We start from the raw sequence: 12,174 nt of genomic DNA on the forward strand, positions 1-12,174 counted from the left end.
CTCTAACTTTGTTATACATCTACAAAGGATTCTAAGCATTCTAAGCCTCTTTCAGCAATACTTAAATATTTTGGTTACTGAATATTTGGTTTAATGTGCCATGAAAATTACACAGTGAATGTTTATGATTGATAATAGAGCCTTTATACTTTATTAAAACACATTCTGACCTGCAAATAAGATAAAGAAAATCCAAGCTTATAACAGGAGAGCTCTCCTTTCCCCCAGCCTGGATCTTATGTAGTGCTCAGTTAATTAACACATGCTCTTTCTTTTTATCTTGAGGTTCTAGTTAGTAACTACCAATATCTTATGAAAAAAAAGGCATACAGCAGTAGCTAAGGAAGCCCAGGAGAGTCAAGGCTTCTGGAAGCCCAAATAAAGTTGACAATGAAATGAAAAAACATCTCTTTACTTCTCCACGTGGTGGCAGAAGCTTAAGAAGTAATTTTGCTTTGCAGAACAACTCCGTCCCCTCACGTTATATTTATTCACAGGAAAGGTTGTTTCTCAGACTTGAAAATATCTCTACCATTCCCTTCCTAAAAGCCCACTAAGAATACAACATAGAGCACTCATGATAAAAGCTGTGTTAAGTCCCCTGACTTACTATTCATTTTCAATCATGCTATTTTTGAAGAATTGTAACAATTTAGATTAATTAAAGGAAGTAGACTGTGAATAACTTGAAATGGAGGAGGGAAAGAACAGGGAAAAAGAGGGAAATTCCTTTAGGTGTTAAGGGATTCATTTATCAAGAAATGTTTTGTCTTTTATGTTAGTACATGTAATAACTTCATGGCAAAATTGCTTCAAAGGCGCATGCATAAAGCAGTTTCAAGATAAACCTTGTCTCATTAAAATTTTTCAAGTTTTAAAGGCAAGAGTTAATAAATTATGCAATGTATGCATAACACACAAACAAGATTTTGCTGATAAAAGATATTTGAAAAGACTTTAAAAGGCACACAGGTCTGCACCAGCTCCTATTGACTTCTCATATGATTTAACATGCATTAAATCTCTAAAAGAGGGAAGAATTTTTAAGATTATTAATACAGATACTTCATAAATCTGTTCACATTTGTGAACTTTGCTATGTTTTGAGACAGCTGGCATAATTTCCAGAACTCTTCATCTTAGCAGTGCTGAATGGAACTTAATATGAATATTGAAAATTCCTCTTCTCTAAGGAAAACCCATTATTTTTTTAGGCAAAAAAACCCCAAACCAATATTATCTGTATTATTTTTCTCTGCATGAAAAACCTTTTTTTTTTTTTTCTTACTATAAACTCTTTATTGTTGATGCATATTTCCTGCTGTGTAAGTGTAAATTCCAGTTTGGGGGCAAATAGTTCAAGAAGCAGGAGATGAACTCTTAATCACCTCTGCATTTTCTGTCTGCTACAGTATGTGAATATTAGCTAATTCAGCATTATTTAAGATAATGTAGCAGGAAGTTTATGCTTGATGTTTGAACTAGTTTCAAATTACCCTGATAAAAGGAATTCATCAGACTTAGCCAACAAAAATCCAATGCTTTATATTTGTTTTCCCCAGGAATAAATTTAAAAAAGAAAACTACCCAAAACAAAACAAACCAAAACGATCAAAAAAAGTCCCCAAACCCAAACAAGCTCTCCCTTCCAAACAAAAAACCAAACAAAGAAACACCCTAATTTCCTTCCCCTTCTTCTTAGATTTTCACTGTAACTCTTACATTATGTAAAGAGTGTTCTTCAATTACAACCTTTATTGCACTACCAGAAATGATGCTGACAGCTGGCTAGGTTTGCACCAGTATCACAAATAAGTAACAGGGTATGAAAATAAATTGCTATTCATCTTGCAAAAAGGTCAGCCACCAGTGAAGATTTCAATCTATGTACTGTAGAAATTTTACTTATTTATTTTCGACATTATACCATAGAAGAACAAGAAGTAATATAAAAGGGGTAGCTGTGTGGGTATTTAGGAGTACTTCACAGGAACAAGAGAGAATATAACATCCAATCATTCTCAATAGGTATAAGCTGATTTTTATCTAAGTCAGGGAAGAAGAAATTTAATTAATAGAAATTCAAAACTAAGCAGATCTGAAAGTCTGTTAACTAAATCAATAAGGAGAAAAGGGATATTTAAGTATAGAAATTACTTTTTCCCATTTTTCTAATACATCCAGCTGCAAAAGATATTTTTCACAGGGCATTTTCTGCATATTGATTTGAAGTTAATCTGTATTCTGTTTTGTAGCAATACAGAGATTGTGGTAAAAGTGAAAAATTTTTATAACATCATTTCTACCCTGACAGTTATTTTGTGATCATTAATTACATGCCTTTGAAGTAAATTCCAGCCTGATAGGCACATTTTAAAAGTTACCTGAACAATTGCAGGAAGTAAATTTTGTTGTCCTTGATTGCAAAAATGACAGAACTGGCTAAGAGGGAACCAATTAGTGTGAATAGGAACAGGATATAAGAAAGGTTTATTGTTGTAGAAATGTTAACTTTTTTTGTAGCTCCTTTTTCTGTAAAAATCAAACAAACACTTTTTTGTTCTGAAATCAGAGAAATTCTAGTCTGAGTACATAAAAAGTATATCCCTTCTTTGCTACTCGTTTGTGCAGAAAGTTTCTAGTTACAGAAAATATAAACTTTAAACCCATTTTGTTCTAATCAGAAAGTTTATACTCATTTTAACCTTATATTTTTATGCCACCCAATAAGAGAAGTTTTTCATATGATATACTAAGAATTAGGTCGCTTTATTAGAAACATCAGTAAGTTCAAGATCTGAAGTCTTGAATCAGTCTGAAAGCCCTTTATAATATTCTGCTCAGATTCAGAAATAAAATATCAATGGCATTTGTATTCCTGCCTGGGACAGTTTTTACAAAAAACCCAAATGTTCAGATGCTACAACATAACCACTTTTTGTGTATAGTGGAACCAAAGGTACCACCACTGTTACGTACTTGAATAAGGGCATCTGTATAGCACTGTAATAAGACTGGAAAGAGCATGTTACCTTTTACAATATCTATTATTTCTATAAATGGTCATTTTTCCTTATGTAAAAAACTGCAGAAATATGACATTTTGTTGCTTTTGCATGAAATGAAGAATGTGATAGACGTATTAATAGCATTTCTTTTTTTTGTCTGAAAAGGAAAGAAAAAAGTCAGCATCTGGATTCAACAATATAATCAAGGAACTCTATTCTCAGCATGTATAAACTGGTATCATACTGAGTCCTAGACGAACCTATTGCTTAAGATCACCTTTCCAAGAAAGTGACTATGAATCTTTCCATACTAAAAGAGGAGAGAAAGGCAAGGAATGTATCGACTACAAAAGATATCTTACAATCTTTTAGTAATAATCAGCATGTTTTTCTTTGCTATACATCTGTTACTATTTGTGTACACTTTTTCTGGAATGCTTGTTTTTTTCACCTCTCCTCACTGTTTAATGTGCAGACTTCTCAGAAAATTCCATGTTCACTGAAAGATCTTTTAGTACAACCTGCATATTATGTTCAGTAAACTTACGAAGCTTTGAAAATGAGAAATTTCAATTATGCAATTGATAAGCAAAATTACAGAAGGCAAACTTCTAGAGAAGTTTCACCAAAACATAAAAAAGAGAATACCTTAAGTAAAATTGCATAAATAATAAGGGGGTTAAAAAACCCCCAAAACACCCTGGAAAGCCTATCAAAATGTCAAAAAATGGGAACCACATCAAAATTTCGTTTTAAAAAAACATAATTTAAGAAGAAAACCAAAAAGAATTTGATTAGTAAATTCTTAAGGGAATTATTCTGATTTTTCAACATTTCAGAAGCGCAAATTTCTTTATATCTATTAATCTGTGTCATAGTAATAATAAAGCATATTTTAAATTGCAGAAAATATCCAGGTTTTTCTTTTGTTCAAGGAGGATAAACAAAAATTACTATATAAGAAAGATTATCTCAATAATAGACACGATTTTTATTTCTACTTTCATTACTATATCCCACACCAAAAACATACAATCTCTTGCATATTAAGTAGCTCTTCAATGTTTACATATCAGAATTACCTTTTTTGTATTTACTTAAATAAAGAGAAAAATATTTTGGAAGGTGCAAGCTGCCATTCCTAGTTTCAAAACAAAATGTTGTTCACAGAATAAAATATTTTGGCTATGACTATGAAATAAAAACATACAAAACAATACAGCATTTTCAAGAAGAATGTCCCTCAAGCCCATATGTGAGACTGAGATAACTCCAGCATTTCTAGCACTTGAAGGTACAAATTAGCTTTGCTTTCTGCTCACCATTTTACCCAGTATTTTATACTGCCTAATGGTCGCATGGAAACGGCTCTTCTTCATGCCAGGAATTATTAAAGAGATTATGTTTAGAATGGATTTGTACCCTATAGAACACCTTGCTTAAGCAGCTAAATGCTATGCTGAAGTTGGATATCCCGTGGGAACACATGTAGCCACTGCCTCAGAGTGTTACTGGAGTCAAGTATTTTGTAATGTGTCTGCTTTTGAACAGATTTTCTTGTTGGCTTTGACAAGGTCTGAAATCTTTGACAGCATGGTTGCCTGCAGCTTTATAACTGCTTCAGTCATACTCCCACATCTCAGTTTTGTTATCTAATTTCAGGGAGTGATATGAGACCAAGTTGAGAGAGAGGATTAATGTCTGTCAATTTCATAATCTCATCCACTTATTTAGAAGACGTCTTTATTCTCTTGGCTAGAAGTAAGGGGCATATGGGCAACCTGTGTCGCCAGTTCAGAACAGGTTCTAAAGAGTTTGGCTGTTTATTTGTAGCCTTCACTGTAAAAGCAGTGCTGTTCCAGATAAAGCAATTGTTGGACTGTATAATCCGGCACTCTCATGAGTGCCATAACTGCTGATGCAACAAGATACCATGGATTAAAGCCTTAACTGGTGGGTGATGTTCTTGCTTAAAGAGAAGAAATGTTTAGTTTCAAGGACTATAACATTTGCTTGATGCTGTCTTTTGTAGAGACCTTGGGAAGGATTTTCATTAACATATTTTGTGCTCTGACATAAAAATAAGCATTACCTGCGCCTTTCAAAAGCAATTCTCAGTCCACTGCTCTACCAACCTATCTCCACCTCTGCCTTGTTTTTAATGAGTGTTAAAAACATGTGCCAGTTATGGCTTCTGTATACAAGAAGATCAATGCAGAGTTTGCTCCATCCAACAGTGGCTCTAGCCACTTGTAACCAGTTGAGTAAATTAATTTCAACTCAATGTGTGCCCAAATTATGACACCTTTGCTATGCCTTCTTTTACTTTCCTGCAACAGAGAAGTTCTGGAAAGGTGAGCCAAGACCCTTTTCTTCATTTACAACACATTGTAGATTTGTTCACAAATCTGATTGTCAAACTGTGTTCATTCGTAATGTTGAAACTTGATGCAGGATGTCTTTGATCCCAGGATGATGTTAAGATCATTTTCATAAGCAATATTTTTATTCACAGCTGTTAGTGCCTAAACAGAAAGTCAGAAGCAAACTGACCATTCTGGAAATTATAATAATAGAGAGTTTTTGAGCTTCTGAGGGGTGAGGAACTAAAAAATAAAATCAAACAATTGCTGTGGTAATTTTGCAAAGTAGGCAACTAAATGTAGAAATGACAGAAGTCAAATCCAGCTACAAAAAATTTAGAACCTATCTTTTGTATGCAGACTGGTTTGAATACTGTTAGCAAATTACAAAGACTTTTACTCTCAGCAACATAGTTAACTTTAAAATCAAGAAAGATTTTAGCTATAAGAAAAGCAAATATCATTCATGTTTCAGGAAAACAATTAACCAATCTGTTCTTTGAGTGTTTTATAATGGATCCATCATAATGGAGTACTTGCAGTATATGACTGCACATGTGGGTATTTCATAGAGTCTGCCCATGTTTGAAAGTGTCCTACATGGCAAATGGGGACTTAACATTTGGCTTTAGGTAAGACACATCATGCGTAGGAAGTAACTTAAATGTCAGAATGAGTGTAGTCTTGAGCTTTTAAAGGATTTAGAGGGTAAGATGGCATCCTTGGAGGTTTTTTTTCCTTTTGTGCATTGGGAAAGTGTTTGAGATACGCTGTGATTCAGCCATACACTGCAGACTACGTGCTCTGGAACAGGATAGCTCCACAAGGGCTAATTCTTGCAAATGCTGCATCATGAAACAAGAACTACCTTAGCAAGTGTGTCTTTTGTACTGTTCCACTGCAAGAAAACACACCATATAAATAGTTCTGAAATTTGGTGTTAATGACATAGTGTAAGTCACTTTCAAAACCCAACAGAAATAGGTACCTCTAGAGATCTTTTTTATTATGTATTTTGCAAGATTTTCAGGGATTTTTCACAAGATCAATAGTGTTAGGCATGGAAAATAGGAATAATTGATTTCTGCACCTGCAATGAAGAGGACACTGTACATATTCTCTATGTCACATATTACTATATTGACACCAGATGCAGAGGTAGAGCAGGTATGTATGACAAGCATACAGAACACTTATTCTGGGATTTGTTCCCTTGCCTCGCATTTTCTCATTTCTAACATAAGATGTTAAATATATGAAACTGTCACATATATGATTAATGGAACACTATTTGTCTTCCACAAAGAGATTATTCAAAACGTATATAGAACAAAGAACCATATATCTTCACCAATGTTAGAAAAATCTCCTTCAGGTAATGAACACTTTGAGAGACATTTAGAAAAGAAAAGCATTAGAACTTTGCTCAGTCATCAAAATTGGGTATTTTTATAACATTGAAATAATGGCCAAAGCTAGGCAGGGTTACATAACAACGTGCTTGTGAAGAGTTTTCTGGCTTCATGCCTGACCGTCTCTTTAGGCTGTTTGCCTAAATCTCTCTGGCTTTTTAAAGCAAACCGTTTCAATGTAGGTTTCTCTTACTACATGATTTACAGAGCAACCACTCAGTATAATATTAGGGAATCCAGAGCCTCAGGATCCACGATGTAAGGAAAACTTAAAAGTCAAGGCTGGACATTCCGATTTGCTTAATGAAATATGCTTTTGTCTTAGGGCAAATGTTTGAAAGCTCCAGTGGTTCTCTGACTTATATCCTGAACTGAATAAAAACAAAGTCTCAAATGTAAAAATTCTGTAAGAAACAACATGCTATAGTCTAAATGAGTTTCACAACACTGTACCTGTTAATGAAGGAAAGACCTTGGTAACTGGAGTATTCCACATAACTGAACCTTTAGTTATAGATAAGTATTGTATTCCTTTAAGTATAAGAATTTCTTTATTTTATATATGGTCCAATTAATTAATTAATTAATTTTTTTCCTTAGACCCCTGCTTTATTTTTTGTAAACTATAAACAGAGAGAGAAGTAGGATTCCTGTGTAGAAGTAAAAAACTATGATGCTTCAGGAGAGTTTTGATCAGATGTTTACTTGATCAGAATTGTGTGCATAAATGTATGTCTAGTTAATCCAAACCCAAATATAAAGTTGTTCTCTGCATGTAGCCACTGTGTTTCTTGGTCTGGACTGCTAAAAAGGCAGGGAAATAAGGTATCTGCCTCTGGCCATCATGCTGAACAGAACATTCTCAAAGGTTTTAATCTCTATAAGATATGTCTCTGGTGAGATAAACAGCATGTTCCTTGACAATTTTTATACTTCAGAATTACTATTGTAGTAATTTTCCTAAAATTTCTGTGTTGTTGTGGTCATCTATTTTGGGACATTATAAACAGTACCTGCTGATTTATGCCAAAGGCCAGCAGAAAAATACTACCATCCTTTTACTCAGGCAACCCTTTTCAGCTGTTCCAAAAATCCCATGGAAGTACAGGCTTCCAAGTACACAATATTACTTCTGCTTCTTGGCCTGCCCAAGTTCTAGTTACTCTCCTTCAGCTGCTCCTCCCTCAAAAGGCTCATTAAAAGTCCTGTTGTTAGTCATTAAATTTGCAGTGAGACGTCTGAGATAAATGCTGGGCACATATGGTCCTTGGAAGACTTTACATACTCTAAGTACATATGCATTCCTTTTTAAAGTTTTTAAATAATTGTCAGTATCAACATTTTGGGATGAAGAAAAATATGCAAATCACTGTATTGAGTACATCTAGCTCGTCCTTTGTGACAGGTCAAAACCAGTAAAGGGAATTGCGCATGAAAGCTTTTATTTTTACTTCATAAAACAAGCAAATAAGCAAAGATACTTCCTCTGTGAAAGCTTTTCTTTCATGAATGTTTTTAAAGGAAAGTAATGTTTTTCTTCCTGTAGGCTGGGTACTAGCCCCAGTTTGATCTGTCATAAAGGCAAATAAACAGAGGATTACTAGTTCCTAAAGAGAGATTTCTCTGCCTCTCCAGATTCTTCAAAATTAGTAACAACTTTCCTGCTCATATGCCAGATCTCTGGGCAGTATTTGCAGCTGTCCTGGAGATGGCATTTCCCAGCCCATAAAACTGCTGCACCTACAGTATTCTAGAGATGAGAACGTCTGTCTGGGCTTGGTCCCTAACCCAGATGAATTGGTTTTCATAACCCTCCAAACCAAGCTATTACAGTGAAGGTTTTGTTTTGTTTTGTTTTGCTTTGCTTTTTTTTTTTTGTATTGTTTTGCTTTGTTGGGTTTTTTTAACAGAATTAGACATCCTAAAATTATGACATGCTGTTCTCTACTTCACTGGAGATGGTATACATTGAAATAGACTGCAGTGACACATGGCATCTCAAGCATCAAGCATTGCCAATATACCATGCCTTTCATCTTGTTCACAAAGCTCTTTAGACGGAACATTTCTGGACCTTGCTCTTTAAGGAAGCGTATTTTTGGGACATGTGTTGAAGATTTATTTTAGGTTTTGAATCTGCTCTGAATTTAATACCTTTTATAGAGGAATTATAGAATGATAACGGACAGTAGGAAGATTAACTTTCAGGAGCCAAACTTGGTATCTTGCAGGTATCAAAGAGTTGTGGACTGGCCAAGGACGTGGTGCATTTGTCTACCTGCGCTCCACATTTCAAAACTCTTTGTTGCCTGAGGAGTGAAAAATGGGGTGTCCATAGACCTAAAGCATCACATGCCACCTCAGTTTCTGCTTTGAGAGCCCAAGGTTGTACACAGAAATACTGCGATATTTCACCTGATTTTTTCCCATTTATTTCACCATACATCTTATCAGAATTTCTCTAACGACCATGGCTGATTATTAGGAAACTTTTCTCTGTTCTAATTCACCAGTGGTAAAAAATAGGTGTGTATGTATTGGGAGACACTGAGTTTAAATAGTCCCCAAGAAAAGCAGTACACAAAGGTTAAGAGGACGTTAACTTAATTCCTCCAATGCCTTTAATGTTTCTGACTTAAAACTGTCAGTGATTTAATCGCAACAGAAAAAAAAAGAACATCATTCTATAAAACCAAAAGACGTCTAAAGTAGGGAACAGAAAAAGTTTCAAACTCCTAGCACATTCTATGACTTCATCATGCTTAATTTTATTTGAAGTCATTAAATACTGTGGTGTCTGATGGTAACATAAAACTCAATTTAAAAGATGCTTCAAACTCCTGATAACTTTGGATTAAATGCTTTCATTTAGGTCTCAGTTTTCTTTTAAACAGTAACCAAGAAAAGACAATGCAAATTTTTAATCCCAATTTAATAGTTCATCTTAATAATAGTAATATTTCTCAAGAAGTAGTATTAAATTATTTGAGTTTATAATTTATAATATACCATCAAAAATTTGCATCATTTTACAGCAAAATAATCTTCCTTTGTCTTCAAAAGTAGCATTTGTTTAAGAGATATTGTCAAACTCACCACTTTGGTTAAAAGTAAAATTGAGCTCCCGGCTCTGTCTGCTGGGCTAAGAGCTGTAGGAGTTAACTCTGCTGATGATAATGAGATTGAGCAGGCAGCAGATGCTCGTGTGCCTGTACAATCCAAGCTTACCAAAAAATTCATCTCACAGAAAATTTAAGGAATGTCTGGCACCCTGGAGATGCTGACAGACTCAGTATTAGCCATATGCTACCTGCTAGAGCCACTGTTAAACAAACCACAGGATTTTAAAGCAGTATAAGAAGTTGCTTACTCACAATGAGACTTTGTTCTATTCCAAATCATATAATCTTCCCTTACAACAACTTTTAAACCACTAGTCATGCTAAGCTCTGAAAATAATTAATTTATTGAAAAATATTAAATAAATTAACTCAAGAATATTCTGTAACATATTCTATTTACAACCACCCATGTGTAGGAACATAGTGTTCATTATGGTAGGTTATTATTCCCATAAAATCTCAAATACTTTACACCTACTCCTTCACATTTACAATTTTAACATCTGTTTCCTTCAAGGTTTTGCCAGGCTCTGTTACCATTTTCACGCATTAGCATATTTGATATTCGGAGACAAAAATATATTCTGTAAAATATGCAAACATCTTCATTTACAAAACCTGTAAAAGAATGATACCTCACTGTAAAGAGGAACACTTCTGAGAGCTGCAGAATGTATAATGCATATCTGTGATGCCTTGCATGGTTAATAAAAGCATATTTTTCCTCTAGTCAGCAATTCTGGAATGAGTAGGTACAGAAAAAAAAAAAGATATCTTTAGTTGTGACCTTGGAAACTTACATCTCAGAGACCAAATCATTGACAATGTGGCCAAAAATGCTCTTGGACAGTTAGTACATATTCCTGGACATATGTGTGAGTTTGTTTTGAAAATACCACAGGAAAATATATTCAGTTAAGGAAATAAATGCCATTCAGTCAGGCTCCTATGGTCTTACTGATCCAAGTGCCCTCTTAATTAAGCCATAAAGACAAAAATCTCTCATGACACATGGCTTCAGATGATCCAACAGCCCAATTTGATTGAGAGGTAGAAAAGGTTTGAACCTGAGAATTATGCAGCAGAGTCTCACTGGAAAAGCAGGAGAAAACATCAACATTTAGAATTACTGTAGGAATCTATGACAGTGAAAATGTGTCTCCTCTTCCAAATGGCTGAAAGTTCCTAATATCCAAACATGTTGAATATTCCTGTCTCTCAGAAGCTGAATTTGGCCCTGTATCTTTGGTTAGTCTTTATTTTACTGTCTTGTAATAGTAAGAATTGTGTTTCAGGAAACCAAACCAAATCAAAATTATAAACAATTATGCTCAATTGTAGTTGAAACTCAGAATGTCTCTGATTTATGTACAAGGAGACAGGTTGGGGCTAGGATTTAGTGCCATGGGTAGTTCAGAATTCATAAGGTCTTTTGAAGGACTAAACTATATATAGCTGTTTATTTGATATTTAAAGCATCAGCCACTTCTGAGTTACCTTAACTAAAAGAAGAAACAAAATATGCAACTCCTGTAATTCTTTACTCAAAGAGTCATGAAACTCATGTAGTCCTTGCTAAATACAGATATATAATTTCTCTTCATTTCCCTTACTTAGATTGCTGTATTAATCTCCCTTTCTATATTTGAGATGCTGAAGATTGTTAGAATATATTTTGCAGGATATTTTTGCTCCAGAGTAACTCATTCAGATTCAGGCTCAGATTCATTTCAGTAGGAAAAGATTGAGGCTTATGTATATTAGAGTTCTATCTCCAGCATGAAAAACAACCTGTTTGTTTTATAGATATGTTCCAATGTAAAAGAATTTTTTTTTTAGTGGGAACAGAGAGAAAATTGGAATGGATGAAAACCAGAGGGAAAAAAATACTTATTTATCTCTGGATTCATTCTCATTTTTAATACTCTGTCAACTTACTATACAAACAGTCTCAGAAGCTACAACCTTTGCAAGGGTTCATTTGCATTTTTTTTTCTGTGCAAGTTTTTCATGAATAAAAATGATTGCAATTCTGTCAGAGATGTAGAATGCAGATGTAGAAAAAATAATTATTCTTAGTACTGACTCTGTTTCTGAAACATATATCCATGACTTACCATTTCTGTCTCCAGTTGCACAGTTCAGCAAAATAAATAAGAAGAGAGACTGTCTCATTGTAAATCTACCATAGCACTTACACCTGGGAATCACAATATTGTCAGAAATAGGTGTGGGTATTTTTTTAACATATTTAGGTTGACAATTGGAA

This window comes from Corvus brachyrhynchos, unplaced genomic scaffold (assembly GCF_000691975.1).
Source record: "Corvus brachyrhynchos isolate BGI_N302 unplaced genomic scaffold, ASM69197v1 scaffold147, whole genome shotgun sequence".
Classification (NCBI taxonomy): domain Eukaryota; kingdom Metazoa; phylum Chordata; class Aves; order Passeriformes; family Corvidae; genus Corvus; species Corvus brachyrhynchos.